Here is an 18,405-nt window from a genome sequence, read left to right as displayed (position 1 = left end):
ATAATGAATATACATTAAAATATGTTTATCTATGATTTTTTTTTTTTTATAAATTAATTAAGTTTTTTTGTATCTTATGATACGTTACATGATGCATTTGGTCTTTTATTTTATTCGGTTCATTTGGTCCATTTTGGTTACTACGTTAGGATGAGAGGTTTGTGTATAAATAAGAGCTGCTTCATTGACAATTATATCACATTCTCAGTATAGTATTGGTAGGTTCTCAATAAAATTAGATTCTTCTTATGTTGTTTAAGTCTTGTATTTTTTTTAATACAAGTAATAGATTTACTTATATTTGCTTTATCTTTAGATCATTTAAAATGTATAGAGGATAAAGCATTTGTAAGAAGTACTAGAAACAAATTCCAATCACATTTAATTCATCGGTCAATGGTTTTTTCCCTTTTCCCCTCTTCGGATATGTAACAATTTATAATTTTGAATTGAAAGGATAATAATTGAAGGGTCCAAAAAAATTATTGATAGGTTGAATTAAATAAGGAGAATTTAAATATTAGCTAAAAATGAGAAGGAAAAAAAAAGTGACTGACATGAGTGACACAATAGGAGATGAGTAGAATAAAAGTAAAATACTAAAATCTTCTATTTTTATATATTATACAAGAAATTCAAAAAACTACGTCTTTTAAAAGTGATAACAAGTAACTCCTTGACAAAAGGCATCCATTTCTATTGTCCTAGACTCTCAGCATATTTAGAGGCAAGCATGTCTCGTACCTTTTTAGTGATTTCATAACTAGTGGTGTCCATGAATTGGGCTGGAGGTTTTTTTTAATAATCCAACCCACAAACCCAACCCATGTGAATTGGATTAGACTCATGGGTTGGACAATAATAATAATAATAATAATAATATTGAGTAATAGAACAGTAGATTTATAAGATTATCAACACAAGATTTATAATCTTATTATGTTGGTTTGATGCTCTAATCAAACCTAAGCATAACACCAAATCAACACAAACTATTTGATTAGTGCATCAAACCCACACAAACTATTTGATTAGTGCATCAAACCCGCAAATAATCTATAATTAAAATGAAATGAGAAAATAGGTCAATGGTTCATTTTTTATTTATTTTTTATTATGTGGCAAAAGAGTAAGTAAACAAACCATTTAATATATATTAAATATAGGTGAGTTGGGTTGGGTTAGACAAATTTGTGAATCTCCTAATCCGCACCTAACCCAACTCGATGTAAATTTTTTTTTGACAATCCAACCCAACCTATCAACCCCTAAAAACCGACCAAATCCATTGGGTTAAAATGGATTGGTCGGTTTAGGCAGATCTATGAATTGGCTGCACACTCTTATAATCTTAACCTCCAAATTTCATGCTGACAGATAGCGTAGAAAATATGCGTAGCCAAGTGATAGTCTAGTTGTTTGTGCTCTCCCAAACTTCAAAGAATGAAATGAAGTCATTTTTTATTATCTCTTTCTCAATATTGGTTATGTTTTCCATTAACATAAAGCCAAAACTTTCGATATTTGAGGAAGCTGCTCGTAACCTAAGCCTAAAGAGTGCATTGATAACCAAGATGAATTATGTGGACGAGGTCAGCCATTTGAAAAATAAAATGAAAAAAATTACTAAAATTTTGAAATTAGTGCAAAAAGCTGGTAAAGAGTAGGAAACATGCTTCATTCTACTTAGGGATGACAAATAAAACCCAACCTGTGGGTACCGACTCAGTTCGTGAAACATTAGGGTCAGGTTTGGGTTTTAATTATAAAATCCGAAGTGGGTTCGGGTATTAGGAATACCTGACCTGAACCCGACCCGTATACATATATATATATATATATAAAATATAATATTAATTAATTTAGAAAACCACCCTAAATATAAATACCTAAGTTTCTCATTCTCTCATTTTACTTTAATCGGCTAATCTTTAAGGGCTCGTTTAGAGGGGAGTAGAGTAGAGTTGGCTTAGAATAAGCTAATTTTGGGCTAAATCTACTCTACTCGCTCTCCTTTCCCCTCAATCCAAACAGGCCATAACTCTCTCTCCCCATTTTTTTTATAGAAAAAATAGAAAAAGTAACAAACTGAAAAAGTAAGAAAAAGTAAGAAAAGTTTTTTTATAAAAAAAGTAAGAAAAGTTTTATTTCTTACTAAAATCAATTTGGAATACATCCTCCAAATCTAGTGGTAGATCTTCTAACATTATGTCAAGATCTGCGTATAGAACTGCTCTTCTAGTAAAGGAGGTTGACTCAAAATTTATACTTTATAATTAGCAGTTTAGTACAACTCTAATAACAAAAAATACAATTATATAAGCTTATATACGTTTTTTTCTCTTCTTTGATTGATAATCTTTATTAACAATCTCATCCTTTTTCAAGAGAGAATAGTGAGAAAATAAATCACAATAAAAATTTACAACAATATTCAAACATACTTGAGTCCACCATAATTTGCAATTAAAACATTTTTCTAAATAAAATAATATATTTCGTTGGGAAATTGGTGTGATCATAGTTTTAATTAATTTATTTTTTAAACCAAAAAAGAAAATGGGATAAAAAGGGTGATGACGTGGCTAGTTCCAAAACTACAAGTGACATTAGTTGAGGAACACAAAACACAAAGCCATAAAAAAGAGACCTTTTGGTCACAATCTTCACTCCAACCTCTATAACAATCTTTTTGTGTCAAATTTGATTGGTTTTCACTTTCTTAGTACACACACACACACACATTCCATGGCATTGGGTCTTGTTTTCCCAAGTTTTATGCAAATTCACCAACCTCTTTCACTCTGCAGTTTCAACTCCTAAACGGTCAGAAAAATTGTTTTGGCGCGAAACTCCAACGGTCAAGAGCCATCTTCCACCGGTTCTATTGCTGTCAATAAAAAGAATGCTTTCCTCGGTACTCACTCACTCACTCTCTCTCTCTCTCTCTCAATATATATATATATATATATATATATATATATATATATATATATATATATATATATATATATATATCTTTGATTGTACATATAAGGTTTTAAGTTTGATGTGGTGGAATTTGGAGTTTGTGTATGAATTAATTGCTAAGAGGTTACTTTCAGTGCTACCCTTTTATCCATTGCCACTACAAGAAAAGAGTCTACTAGCGAGAGTAAAATGCCCTTGCAAAAATTTAAATATCGTCGCAAAATGATATTAGCGAGGGCATGTGGCTCTCGGAAGCTGTTGTATTTGCTCTTGTTGTTAAAAGAGATTTTGCGATCATGCCTTCGTAAATAGATAATTTATGAGGGCAATTTATTATCGTTACTGAACAAATTCGTCTTCGCAAATATATTACCAAATGACGAGAAAAGTCGATCATTTATTTTTAGCGAGGGGGAGTAGTTGTCATTAACAACTATTTGTGAGGACCTTTATACCTCGCAATTAGTTATTTGCGAATTTCAAATTTACGACATACATTTTAGAGACAAATAATGCATACGCTAAAATTTATTTGTGAGGGTTTTTAACCCCTCGCAATTAGTTAGGAATAATAGTGACGACATTAAGTTGTTGCTTAAAATGTTTTTGCAAGGGGTTAAGTGGCATTGCTATTCTATAAATTACGAGAGACTTTGTCGTCATTATAAAATTATTTATAACCAAATTTTTATGTCATCGGTGATAATATTTTATATAATTTTTGAAATATTTTATTATTTATTTATAATTATTTTATATAATTTTTTTTAACTATCATGTTACGATAGTACAATAATTACTAAAAATCGATCAATTGAAAGATAAAAATTCATATAAGTTCAAACCTTAAAATATAGAATATACAAAGAAATCCTAAAATTAAACTTTGTTTTAAACTTAAACAAATAGAATTATGACAAGATCTATAATAGTCTTCCTCTGAGTGACCCTCCAAGCTGTTTTCAACCTCCCTCGTGTTATTGATTGAGTTGTCCTCCTCATCTCTACTAGTACCATCCTTAAAAAAAAAAAAAAACATTAAACATAATTCATACACTAGAATATTAGCTTTTATAAAAATAATAACAAATAATGGTTAAAGAGAGTGCAAAAGAGATAGAGAGAATTCATGACATGTATTTCATTTATACTCACCCCCTAATCTCCATCCATCCATTTATTCACCATCTTTTTCCAAAAGAGTGTAGGAATGAAGGAAAGACCATTCTTATAACGATCTTTTTTCTCTGTGTACTTCTTAAAAATAGGACTTTTAATGTGAAACATCCAATCAGAATAACAACGTTTCACCAATTCTACAAATTATTTCTTCACTTCCTCATTTGGTTGCTTATGTTTAAAATGTTGAGCTCTATAGCAAGCATATAGAGTTTTGAGCTCAGATCTTGGGTATTCACTAAAAGTCGTCCAAGCTCCATTCACTTTAAGGTGAGTACTTCATGCATGCATGAAGTACTTACCTTAATAAACTAGACCAATATGCTTTATTAGATGCACTTTAAGGGGTAGCTTTGTTTTTTTTTTTTTTTAATAAATTTTTTTATAGAAGTCCAAAAATGATGAAATTTGAGATTCAAGGTTTATTATTGTAACTTGTAAGAATATATTAGTATATTTTTTTATTTAGATATTCTCATAAATAATGTAACCATGATTTTGTAGAATATTATGGATTGCTATGGTTTTGCAAATCCATGGTTTAAGTTATTTATAGTAACATCCTGATATATAATTTCCTAAAAATATTTATTTGTTTACTATTTTAACATATTCTTATTTTTTTTTAAAAATTGTTCTTTTATTTATAAGATAACATGTGGTGAGTATTACATAGGTCTTTCTAAATAATATATGTTTATACTTTTTTTTTTAATATTATGTTTATACATACTGTGGCAAATATTTATATGTGGTGGGATTCTATGAAAGTAAAACTTTTAAGGTATCCTGTCAATGGTTATTCAATGAAAAGAAAAGAGATGAACTATGCTTAAAAAATGTTGTTAAATTGTATACATTCAAGACCTATACCAGCGCTTTTGAAAGCGCTGGAATAGGTACTGTCTATGCCAGCGCTTTCAAAAGTGCTGGTACAGGTCATAAATGAATATAATATAAAAGACCTATACCAATGTTTTTGAAAGTGCTGGAATAGGTACTGCCTATGCCAGCGCTTTCAAAAGCGCTGGTATAGGTCATGAATAAAAGCGCTGGTATAGGTCATGAATGAATATAATATAAAAGACCTATACCCACGCTTTTAAAAGCCCTGGAATAGGTGCTGCCTATGCCAGCGCTTTCAAAAGCGCTGGTATAGGTCTTGAATGAATATAATTTAAAAGACCTATACTAGCGCTTTTGACGCTGGGATAGACAGTACCTATTCCAGCGTTCTCGAAAGCGCTGGTATAGGTCTTGAATGAATATAATTTAAAAGGACCTATACCAGCGCTTTTGCGCTGGTATAGGTCCTTTTTTTTTTTTTTGCACCTGTAATGTTCATAAAATACATATTTTCCAATTCCTATTTTATAGCAATTGTAATGAACTACAATTCATATTTTCCAATAACAAATACCATACCACATTAAACCAAGAAACTAAATATATTTAATTACACCATATCAATAATTACGTCCCAAATGTCTAGAATTTTATACACAAAATAATACATCCTAAGTGTCTAGAATGTTATGAACAAAATAATATATTCTAAACAACTATGTACAATGTCCTACACAAAAGAATACATTCTACTGCGTATCGCCTACTCCAAAATAGGTGCCCAAAGTATCGCCTACTACGTATCATCAAATGATAAACGCTGAGCACTGGGAGACTGGATATCCACTGCAGAATCACCATCACTATCACCATCCTACGAATTAAGAAATACACAACGAATTAGTGTACTAAACAACAGAGTTAGTAGCTGAATGACACAATATCACTAGCAATTAAAACACACTCAAAATGACTGATTTCAGTTAAGCATATCAATTGGGTATTACTCTCAATAAATTTCTCAAAAAGTGATTAGTGAGCAATTTATGCAAAAGATTCAATAAGTAATTACTTACACATATTCTGTAAAGCCTTAGAGATTACATTTCTACTTGATATTTCTATGTATTTTATGTGTTACAATGAACCCTAAACTAGTAGATATAAAGATTATGGTATACATTAATGAAGGAGTTGAGAAGGTAGTAGTTCGGAGTTGAGGGGATACATTAATGAGGAAAGATATATTATATTTAACATTAACCATGAGTGCTGATAAGCATTCTACACCAAAGTTCCTCTACTTGGAGAGGCAGGGCAGCAATTTAACAGCTATCACATGGTAACTGAAGTGGCAATCATGTCCTAAATACCCAACCAAAAATCAAAGAACAAACACGAGGCTAGTCTTTCACAAATTAGTTCTCAAGCATTCACTCCTATTAGTTCTCAAGCCCAGTAAGCACTTGCTGCACTTCTTGCCATATAGGGAGGAAAACTTGTTCTGTTGTTCCTACCTGCTACACATAAATATTTTCTCTTTAAAAGTTCTTGTCAAATTCTGGGCCACTACTTGGGCATATTGTCCCCTCTTTGACCTATTATAGCCTTACAACCTTGATATATTCCTACACCTCATTACAGCACTTGATTCTCATCTTCAATCACACTACTAATCAGTCCAGAAAGTCATAACACAACAAGCAAACTATATTTTACCTGACCTGACATGACACCCTCCCACTAATAAATAAATAAACACTAATACAATCTAAATTAGACAGTAAAAGAAGTAATTATAAATCATAAACAAAAAGAATCTTTATTACTATTATTTTTTGGTAAAATAACTAAAAAAAATCTTTATTTGGATAGAGCAGGTGACCAACAATATTTAGCAAACAAAAAAAGTTCTCCAAAGACATAGCCACCCAATTAACCCATTTCACAGCAAAATTTATTAGGTCAAAACTCACCAATCACCTACACACACAGACACACAAAAAAGCATCATATACTATCCATTAACCCATTAACTTCATAAATTATCCATAAACCATTTCCAAACAAAATTTCATCTGATTATTTTGCATCACAGAAACTTCATGACAACTCACCAATCACCATACAAACATGAACAAAAATGCACATACTTTGTATTCAAACTTCTTACCATAGACATACTGGGAAACGATGGGCACATCCTGGTCAACATCCTCTGCATTGACCTCACTTGAGCTTCAAGGGCATCATAACGTGTGCATTTCTCCTTCATTTCTTCTATTTGAGTAGATAGCTCCATAACCCTTTGGTCGGTTGCAGTAGATGTTGGAGGTGGCGTCCTGTCATCCATTGACCTTGCACAATTGCCAGAGGGGGTTGGACCAAAGCCTACCCCTCTGACACGGTCACCTCTCTTTGCACCCATGACCTGTCCAAATGCATCATCAGGCTGCCAAAGTATGCCAACCTCAATGTCGTTTCCCCGCAACTGTGACCCTATTGACATAAGCTCTTTCATCTTTGGCTAGTAATCACAAATAAACAAAACAACATATTAGCAACATGAGCAATAATACACATGCCAACATGAGTAATATGGTTTTATATATGTAAAAGTTGGGTTGTAGTTATTATAAAAGAAATAGAGAAGACTTTAGGATAGGAAAAGTTATGACGTTGGGGTTAGTCATGGTGAGGATGGCTTTAGGTTTTGTATATTGAGTTATTTGTGTACTGACTGATGGCTCTTTCTTGTACAAGTAGCATTATAACTCATAAACTAAAGTAGTGAACCAAAGACCTAATAAAACTCAAATAAAGACTAACTTGACTCAAATAAATAAAGACATGAAAATCAGAATCTCTTAGAAAATTTTAGACTTTACTCAACTACCAATACACCCTTATTGGCAGTAGTTGTAGAAAATTATAAACCTGCCCCTCCTTACAAAATCAACAATAACTTGTAAAATTAAAAACAACTAAAAAACTATTTTAAAACCTAGAAACCAATAACAAGGCCTTTAAAACCATAAGACGCTTGCAGATACTGGCATTGAAGATATAAAGTTACCCTTGCTTGTCTTTTTATTAAAAATTAGTAAATGGAGTCTAGAAAATTCTTCAATAAAATGGCTTAGGTTAATTTCACCTATGCAAGCTTAGTACTTCACTTTGATAACTAGGGATGGTTAATAATTTGGCAATGGGTGTAATTATCATGTTTAGAGTTGTTCAGGTAAAGAATATAATTAAAAAGAAAATTGCTTCATTTTTTTTTTTCTGCTTATGTGGACTTGGCTGATCCCCAATGAAATAGCTTATATATAGCTTCTATTTATACTATTTTTACATAATAGAAAGACAAAAAAAAGAAAGAAAAGAATTGGATAAAAAGCAAATGAATGACCAAAACGCAAAGTTAGAGATTAGGAATGACCACTCTACTCTACTCTACTCAATCACTACTTTTGGTTTTAGGCCAGGAAGGAAAGAGAGAAAGGAAATGGATAAAAGATAGTATTTTCCTTTGAGAAAGTCTTTTAACACAATATATATTGTTAAATCCACACAAAAATAATATGTAAACTATACTTATAAATGAAATGAAGAGCATCTGAGTAAAATCCTCAATATCTAAGAATCTTTTAAGAAATAAAAATAATAATGTTATAAACAAAAGTTTCCTAACATTGGACGACCCTAATCTAATCTAATAATGCCAACAACCTAATCAAGGACAAGGTTGGGCAATGAGAAACCAGTCTCCCCTTTAATTAAAGTCCCTACCATGTGACGTTAATCAAAGAACTTCTTTCCAACTCAAAATACAATACATTCAAATTACTAATATAATTTGTTACAAACTTACAATATTGCTTTTGCAGTGGCATTCACAGCCTTACCATCATGGTGAGAATACGCCACCTCATACATCTCACCTCTCTCTAGTTGCCTGCCTTGCTTCTTTGCCTACAACATGGTTAGTACATTTGGCATATTAAAGCGAGGGTGTCAATTCGACAGCATCGAATCACATTTATTCCTACTTTAGAATGCAAAATAATATAAGCTTTGTTATTTTAAGCATGTGATTAATATATATAATATTGTTCTTACAATGCTCCCCGCCGTTTGGGCCATGCTTTTGGATCCCAAAGTATGCAACTTTGTTTGCTTCCCACGCCGTATTTTGTTATCTTTCAACAGCTCCTACAAACATTTGAAGAAAGTCACTACCAATTACAATAACTCGCTAATATATAATACTCTTGAGCATGGAACCTATAAAAGCGAAACATCTATACCACTGTAAGTATTACTACCTTAAAATCGTCAGAGAACCAGTACTCCACCAAGCCATGAAATTGAGTGTCATCAACCTCTGGCAGTGATAGCTGAAGTAAATCTTCCTTAGTTGTGCCCAGTTTGCAGTACTGCTCATTCAACTCTGATTTATGGCCCCTCCACATCTTCCCAATCCGTGAGAGTGCCCATTTCCTTTGCTTGGCAGGTGGGATGCGGTCTGTAGGAATTAACCATCATGCCTATTATGTGTAAAGTTGAATTAACTTTAAAATGTTACATTTTTAACATAATTGCAAACTGACATAAAGCTTTAAACAAGTAATAAAGAGTGAAGAATTTGAAAGAGAGAGAATTTGATACCAAAATGGTGTAGTTTTGAAAGAGAGATAGAACCTATTCTTGTAGTTTGCAAAAGAAAATATTATAAGACATTTCAAATACTCAGTAAGCCCAAATGAAGCACATATCTACAAATACATATATATACAAATGGACTTCGTACTCTGGTTCTATCAAAGATCCAATACACCATTATCAAGCCATAAGTCACACAATTTTTCAACAAGTAATGACATTCGTAACTTGAAGATACATTAATCAGTGCAGCTAATAACCTTCCATCATATAAATTTATCTAAAACTAAGAAGAAGAAAAAAAAAAAAAATTGAAACTAGCATCAAATAAGCACATTCATAGTTAATTGTGGAAGTGATGGAAGACCATCTGCAGTAGTACTTTTTCTAACATTATTTCCAGTAACTGTTGTAGCAATTAGGGGGACCTATCCACACCAAACATAAAAAAAAAAAGGGTGCAACAACCATTCGCTGCCACTAGTTAGTTCGTAGGGTCTTTTGTAACAATTAGTAACAATTGACACCTTTTTTGGAACAAAGTTAGTTAGGAGGCTGTTACTTATTAATTACTAATCAACCCATTAATTAGCTTCGCTTGCACAATGTACAATCATTTTTTTTTTCGATAAAAATTCACTAAGATATGACCAATATATAGATCTATTGATATTGATATTGATATCATTAGAATCATAATGCAGGTTGAATTCATATCTTGGAAACATTCAATTAAGAATCCTGCACACTTTTTTTTCTTATCTTTTTCGAGTGATTTCATATACTACAAATAATGCATGCTATTTTTTGAACCATTTATTTACTTATTCGAACAAAAAAAGGAATAGAATAAAATTTAAATATCAAACAGAGTCAAATGAAATAGGAATGAAGGAAGTTACCAAAATCCCCTTACTTGTTAAGCTATAAAAATGATTGGATTTCATGATCAGAACAAGCAGCAAATAAACAATAATATTTATCTCATAAAGCGTAGTTACAATAAATATGTTTCAAGAGAAGGGACATGGAGAAGTTGGAAGGATCATATGGAAGGATATGGAGAATCCTTCAATTCTCTTTGATTTTAACTCAATGTGAGACATATGTCGCATTTATTTGTAACTTTTAAGTGCCATATTTCTTACATTTAAATAAAAATTATATGAAATTAGAGGATTTAATGGGAATGGATCTTATCCCCTAAACCAGTACGTGCCATATTTCTTGTAGTTTGCATAACTTTATATAATTTTATTTAGAAAGATTGAATTTTATTTTGAACCAAAAGAGAAAAGAAAAAAAGAAGAAGAAAATCATGACTATTCAAGCACTTCATGTATGTTTAAAGGAAATTCATGGTCATTTCTTTTACCATAGCTTTTTGCCTAATACTTGAATGGCTTCCCAGCACCGATTCTTGTATTGTAGTGGCATTTTAGGCCATGAGCAGTAATTGATTGGGCACATATCAGGCTTTCTTGCCACTGTTCCTAGCCACCTTGAGAAAGATCCACTATTCTTCCCGACTGGCTGGCCCGCTTTATTTATTTTCAAAAATAATTTTTTGCCCGGTGGCATATTCCATATATCATCAAATCGGTTAGGCCCACGTTTATTGGGCACAACGATCGCTCTTGCTGCTGGTACGTCCTGAGTATCTATTAAAATACCAAGTTGCATCATATTACAATGAAACACGAAAGAATTTCATGTCAAGAAACTAGCCATTTGGATACTACACAAAGGAAATATCAGAATATCTTGGAACTTTCATTTCTAGACAAGGATCACAACTATTTTTCATAGTTGTTTAGTCCTAAAGGGACTGCTTACTAGTTAGGAACTATCACAAATATTGTTGACCTTCTAGCTGTTACAAATTCAAGTTCAACACTTAAAGCCTAAACTGATTTGTACTTGGGTGTTCTATTGTTGATGCTTGTGGGACTATAACTCGTACATCAGGTCACATGCTAAAGTTATTAATACCAGTAGATCAACATGATGTAATAAACTGCAATTTAAGTGCTTACTGAACTAAAGGTCATAGAAAACAGGGATGAGGGAACCCAAACAAACAAATCAAAAAACAACAAAAACAAAAACTCTAGTTGCACCAAATTTAGAAATACACCAACCTGGTGGTTGTGTCTCGTCATCACTCCCGTGGGAATGTCGTCTATCATCATCAGCTGGAGGAGCTTGTTGGCGTGATGGTACGTCATTCGACCCCACATGTGAGGAGGTCCCAGCAGGCTCACCGAACTCAAGTCGCCGCTTCCTCCCCATTCTTGTGTGCAGTACCTAAACAATGCAAGCTTGTTAGTTATAAAAAAAATAATGTTACATATACATATGTCTATATATATACATACATATATATATATATATATATATATATATATATATATATATATATATATATGTACATAATCTCCAACAAATGCTTTACACATGCAACACTTCACAAGCACACTACCAAGCCACACATATGGAAGCAATTGAGTTTTCATTTACTTAAGTACAAAAACAGTATAGGTGACAATGAAAATGCATATTCTAATGTAAAGTGTTATAATAGGAGCGTATTAGTTCAAAAGATGGTCTTTCTACATTACACTACTAATCGTCATTGTACTCATTGTCGCTATACTCCTCATCGTTGTTGTAATCGTCATCAATAAAGTCATTATCATCTATGAAGTCCCCATTCACAGCCTTCTCGTTCTCCTTAATGACCATTGCATCAATTGTGGTTCCTTGGGCATCAGGTCGAGCCAAACCAATGTTGTCAGAAGCCGTATTGTCTCCGATGATATTGTAGGGAACATTTTCACAATAAGTATCACCATCATCATCCTCACACAAGGGACCAATGCCCGCATCAAACACATCCATTGCTTTAGTTTTAACAACTACAAACCAATCCTTGTCCCTCTTGTCCTCTACATAAAACACTTGTGAAGCTTCAGATGCCAATAGATATGGCTCATCCATCAGTTCATTCCCCATATGTATCAAGCGGGTAAAATTCATAAGTGGAAACCCTAACTCATCAATCTTGTACCCCCGGCTACTATGAACGTCGACCCATTTACATTTGAATAGTACATGTCTTATTTTATCCAAATAATTCAACTCAATAATATCTGTTACAATGCCATAGTAAGCAATGCCATTGTCAGTCACGACACTTACTCCACTATTTTGAGTTTTCTTATTCTTCTCCGAATCTTTAGTTCAAAATTTTAAACCATTGGTGACATAGTGCTTCATCCGCTTGGCTCTAGAATAGGGACATGCACCAATTGTACTAAGAGTAACACTAAGTTTCTGCCTGTCAGCATCACTCATGGACATAACCTAACACGTTTATACGTACATATAAAACTATGAGTTCAACAAGCAGAGATTGGACAGTGGCAGCAAGCCTTGGAGCAGTGGAGGCAATGAAAAACCAAGGGATTTGCAGGTGGAATTTAAGTTTGATGTGGTGGAATTTGGAGTTTGTGTATGAATTAATTGCCGAGAAATTACTTTCAATGCTACCCTTTTATCCACTGCATGAAGTACTCACATTAATAAACTTGACCAAAATGCTTTATTAGACACACTTTAAGTGATAGCTTTTTTATTTATTATTTATTTTTTTATAGAATTCCAAAAATGAAGAAATCTGAGATTCAAGGTTTATTATTGTAACTTGCAAGAATATATTAGTATATTTTTTTATTTAGATATTCTCATATATAATGTAACCATGATTTTGTAGAATATCATGGATTACTATGGTTTTACAAATCCATAGTTTAAGTTATTTATAGTAATATCCTGATATGTAATGTCCTAAAAATATTTCTTTGTTTATTATTTTAACATATTCTTATTTTTAAATAAATTTTAATTTTATTTATAAGATAACATGTGGTTAGCGTTACATAGGTCTTTTTAAATGATAAATGTTTATACTTTTGTTTTTAATAATATGTTTATACATATTGTGGCATATATTTATATGTGGTGGGAATTTATGAAAGTAAAACTTTTATGGTATCCCGTCAATAGTTATTCAATGAAAAGAAAAGATGAACTATGCTTAAAAAATTCATTAAAATTTGTGCTTATATATTAAAAATAAATTTTTTTTTGGTATAATGTTTTTAATGACATATTTTTAAAAAGTGAAAAAAATGGAATTATCTTTTTTGTATGATAAGGTTACAGCACATTTACTATTTTAGTATTATAATTTGATTTTGTTTTATAAGATTGTGGTTTGATTTGATTTGACAAAACATATTCATTGACCACTGTTTGTTGTTATTTTTAAAGGGTAAATACAGAGAAGCCCATGATTCTCTTAAAAAAAAAACATGAAAATGAGGATATTGAAAATGAGATTAAAATTATGATAAAGTAATTTAAGAATGATACCATTACACATAGTCAAGATGACGAAAGTAGGGCTGAACACAACTCACGAGGAGAATAAAATTGTTGGTAGAGAACAACTGCGTAAACACTGAGCAATCCAATTTCCAACGCACCAGTCTTTCTTTAAATAGCAGTGTGTGCGTGTGTGTGTATATATATATATATATATAGTTTTATTTAGTGAACAAAGTAGACTATTGTGATTATTGTCATTACCTTATTGAGGTTTCCATCCAATTACAGAAAGAAAAAAAAAGTCCTTGTATTTGTTTATCACTTGCAAACTTTCTAAATAATCAAGTTGATTAAAGTACAAATGGAGCAAATCAATGAAGCTCAAATTCTTGTCAAATACTTGTGGTTCAAAATATCATTGATCCATGCTTTTGCGTCTACTATAGACTACTAGTCCTGCCTTTCTTTCCAATGGGCCTCTTTGAAATGCAAGGTAATAAACCCTACACATACATATATTTTATAATTTGTTTAGTTAAAAATATTCAATACAAAATTACTTAGAATTTTGTTTTCCAAAAAATATTTCTTTCTTTATTTTTTCTTACATGAAAAATATTAATTTTTTTAAAAGTAAATTATATATGAAGATATTTAGTTTTCCTTACATTTTACTTTTGTTAATAGTATACTATGCGGAGGGTTTAGCCTTTGGTAGCTGTAATAGTAATATTAGAGTCCGAATGTATAAAAATAATATATGATTATGTATATTATAATGCATGTTTATGCATATCATTTTCACTAATAATATTCTTACATATTCTTTTATTTATGTATATATTCTTAAATAATACGTGGAAATATTATAGGAGATATATTATAGGATATAGTTTATGTCAGTCAGGTTGATATAGTTTGAGGCCTGTAAATTTAAGTGAGATATTTTATATTTATATAGTAATTAAATAAATTTATTTAATAACCAAACCAAGGCTATGTGATGAATTCAAGATACAATTTAAAAAATTAATGCTAACTAAACTCATGTTAATATCACATAGAGAATTAAGGGAAATTCTCGGGTAGTCCGGGACTACAAGGTCAGCAAGTTGACCTTGTAGTCCCAGCCAATAAAATTAAGCCACCTCACTAAAATGAGGTTACATCACCATACCTACCATGTCAGCCCAAGAAGGCTGTCTCCTTGTAACGTTTGTTAGCTCTGTTAGAACAAATTCAAAAAATTTCAAAAATTTAAACGTGAATGGGCGGGTCATTGAAAAATCTGGGAATATAAAAACTTTTTAAATCTCGTTTTTATTTTTATTTTTCTGTCTTCTGAATAAGGTTGGGTTATATGCTTTCCCTTAATCTATCGCCTCCAATAAGACCTATTTTAATAATCAGTGGAGATGGTGTCTCCTCCTCCTTGCCTGAAATTTCAACCGCAAATCGCCGTAAACCCACTCCTTCTCATCTCATCCTCCATTCTTAGGAATTTAAGGGATTTAGTTTGTGTTTATTTATTATTTTTTTTTCCAGCCTTTCACCTTGTTTCTAAGTATAGGAAGTCTAAAAATGATGAAATCTAAGATTCAAGGTTTGTTGTTGTAAATTGTAAGAATATATTAGTATATTTTTTATGTAGACATTCTCGTAAATAATGTAACCATGATTTTGTAGAATTCTATGAATTACTATGGTTTTGCCAATCCATGGTTTAAGTTATTTATAGTAATATGCTGATATATAATGTCCTAAAAATATTTCTTTGTTTACTATTTTAACATATTCTTATTTTTAAATATATAAACTGTAATTTTATTTATAAAATAACATTTGGTGGGCATTACATAGGTCTTTATAAATGATATGTGTTTATACTTTTGTTTTTAATAATATGTTTATACATATTGTGGCAAATATGTATATGTGGTAGGATTCTATGAAAGTAAAACTTTTATGGTAACCCGTCAATGCTTATTAAATGAAAAAAAGAGAGATGAACTATGCTTAAAAAATATTGTTAAAATTTGTGCTTATATATTAAAAATAAAATTTGTTTGGTAAAATATTTTCAATAACATTTTTTTAAAAAGTGAAAAAAATAGAATTATCTGTTTTGTACGAGTAAGTTACAGCACATTTACTATTTTATTATTATGATTTGATTTTGTTTATAAGATTATGGTTTGATTTGATTTGACAAAACATGTTCATTGCCCACTTTTTGTTGTTATTTTTCAAGGGTAAAAACAACAAAGCCTGAGATTCTCTTTAAAAAACACATGAAAATGAGAATATTAAAAATGAGATTGAAATTATGATAAAGTAATTAAGGAATGCTGCCATTGCACACAGTACTGACGATAATGAGAGTAGGGCTAAATACAAACTACGAAGAAAATAGTTTTGTTTTCAAACAGTAACAAGTCTATTGATTGAATTGTCGTTTGTCTTGCACAACGGTCCTTTCTTTAAATAACAAACCAAGATTCCAAAGCTATGGCCAATGAGCATATATACACTACAAAAAAAAGGAGCTATATATAATTAAAATTGACAAATTATTTAGTGAATGAAGTAGACAATATTGTCCTTACTTTGTTGAGGTTTCCATCTAATTACAAAAAAAAAAGAGTTCTTGTATTTGCTTATCACTTGCAAACTTGCTAAATAATCAAGTTGATTACAAGTACAAACGGAGCAAATCAATGATGCTCAAATTCTTGTCAAATGCTTATTGCGCATAATATCATTGATCCATGTTTTTTGCATCTACTAGACTACTAGTCCTACCTTTCTTTCTAATTAATGAGCCTTTTTGAAATGCTGACATACATATATTTTATAATTTGTTTAGTTAAAAATGTTCAATACAAAATTACTTAGAATTTTGTTTTCCAAAAAATATATATTTCTTTGTTTTTTTTCTTACATAAAAAATATTTATTTGTTTAAAAGTATTTTACATTTGAAGATATTTATTTTTCCTTACATTATATTTTGTTAATAGTATACTATATGGAAGGTTTAGCCTTTGGTTGCTGTAATAATAATATTAGAGTCCCAATGTATAAAACTAATATATGTTTATGTATATTATAACGCATGTTTATACATATCGTTTTCACTAATAATATTCTTACATATTCTTTTACTTAGGTATATATTCTTAAATAATACGTGGAAATATTATAGGAGATATATGTATTATAGGATACAGTTTGTGTCACTCAAGTTGAAATAGTTTAAGGCCTATGAATTGAAGTGAGATATTTTATATTTAAATATTAATTAAATAAATTTATTTAATAATCAAACCAAGGGTATGTGATGAATAAAATATAATTTAATAAATTAATGCTAACTAAACTTAGGCTAATATCACATAGAGAATTAAATATCATATATAGTTCAAGCATAAAATTTTAATGAAATTAAAGAAATGAAAAGGTTGTGTTAATTTCAATTTTATATTCAGAGAGAGAGAGAGAGAGAGAGAGAGAGAGAGAGAGAGAGAGAGAGAGAGAGAGAGAGAGTTTGGTAGGTGGTTATGTGTGAGAATTAATTAGGTGGTTAATGTTATTGGTTTACAAAAGTAGGTCCAGTTAATGGGTGCGAATAAGGCATTTGTTAATGGACTCTTTAGGGAAATTTTAATAACACTTTCATGGGAAATATATATAGAGAGCTATAAAAAAAAAAAGTTAGTTACTTTTTTCTTTTCCCATAAAAATGTTCTAAAAATAGTAAATCAATACTCTTAGAACGCCTGTTAACTTTTTCTTGCAAAAATTAGAGTCTTAAGCTATTAGAGGGATATTAATCATCATTGATGATCTAACACTTTTATCACATTTTGTTTTATTCAAAACTTTCTAGGGTTTCAATTGGATTAAGTTGTTGTTGGTCTAGTATTTTGGAGGTCTTATTAGAAATGAAAAAAAGAAAATTCTAAAGGTACTACAAAACGTTTACAAAATGATATGGTAATGAATGTGATTGTTAAACTTTAACAACCTAATTAATGAATGTTTGAATTACATTTTAGTGATTGTTGACACATTAATTATAAGTCTTTCATAGTAATTTGTTTTTTAAAAAAATACTAAGGATATTACAAATTTTACTATATAATCTTAGTTTATAAAGGTCAAAGAGTAAGAATTGTAGTATCTCTAACATTACTTATTTAACCCTTTTATAATAGAATGGGGGCATTTCTTATAAAAGGGCGAGACCTTTTTGTATTGGGGCCCTAGTCATAAGTTTGTGGCCTAAGCCTTAGGCTAGCTCGTGGTCATATTATTTATGTTTTCCATGATTTTATTTTGTACAATTGAACTT

The sequence above is a fragment of the Castanea sativa genome, chromosome 1 (assembly GCF_040712315.1).
Source record: "Castanea sativa cultivar Marrone di Chiusa Pesio chromosome 1, ASM4071231v1".
In the NCBI taxonomy this organism is placed as follows: domain Eukaryota; kingdom Viridiplantae; phylum Streptophyta; class Magnoliopsida; order Fagales; family Fagaceae; genus Castanea; species Castanea sativa.
This window is presented reverse-complemented; position numbering follows the sequence as displayed.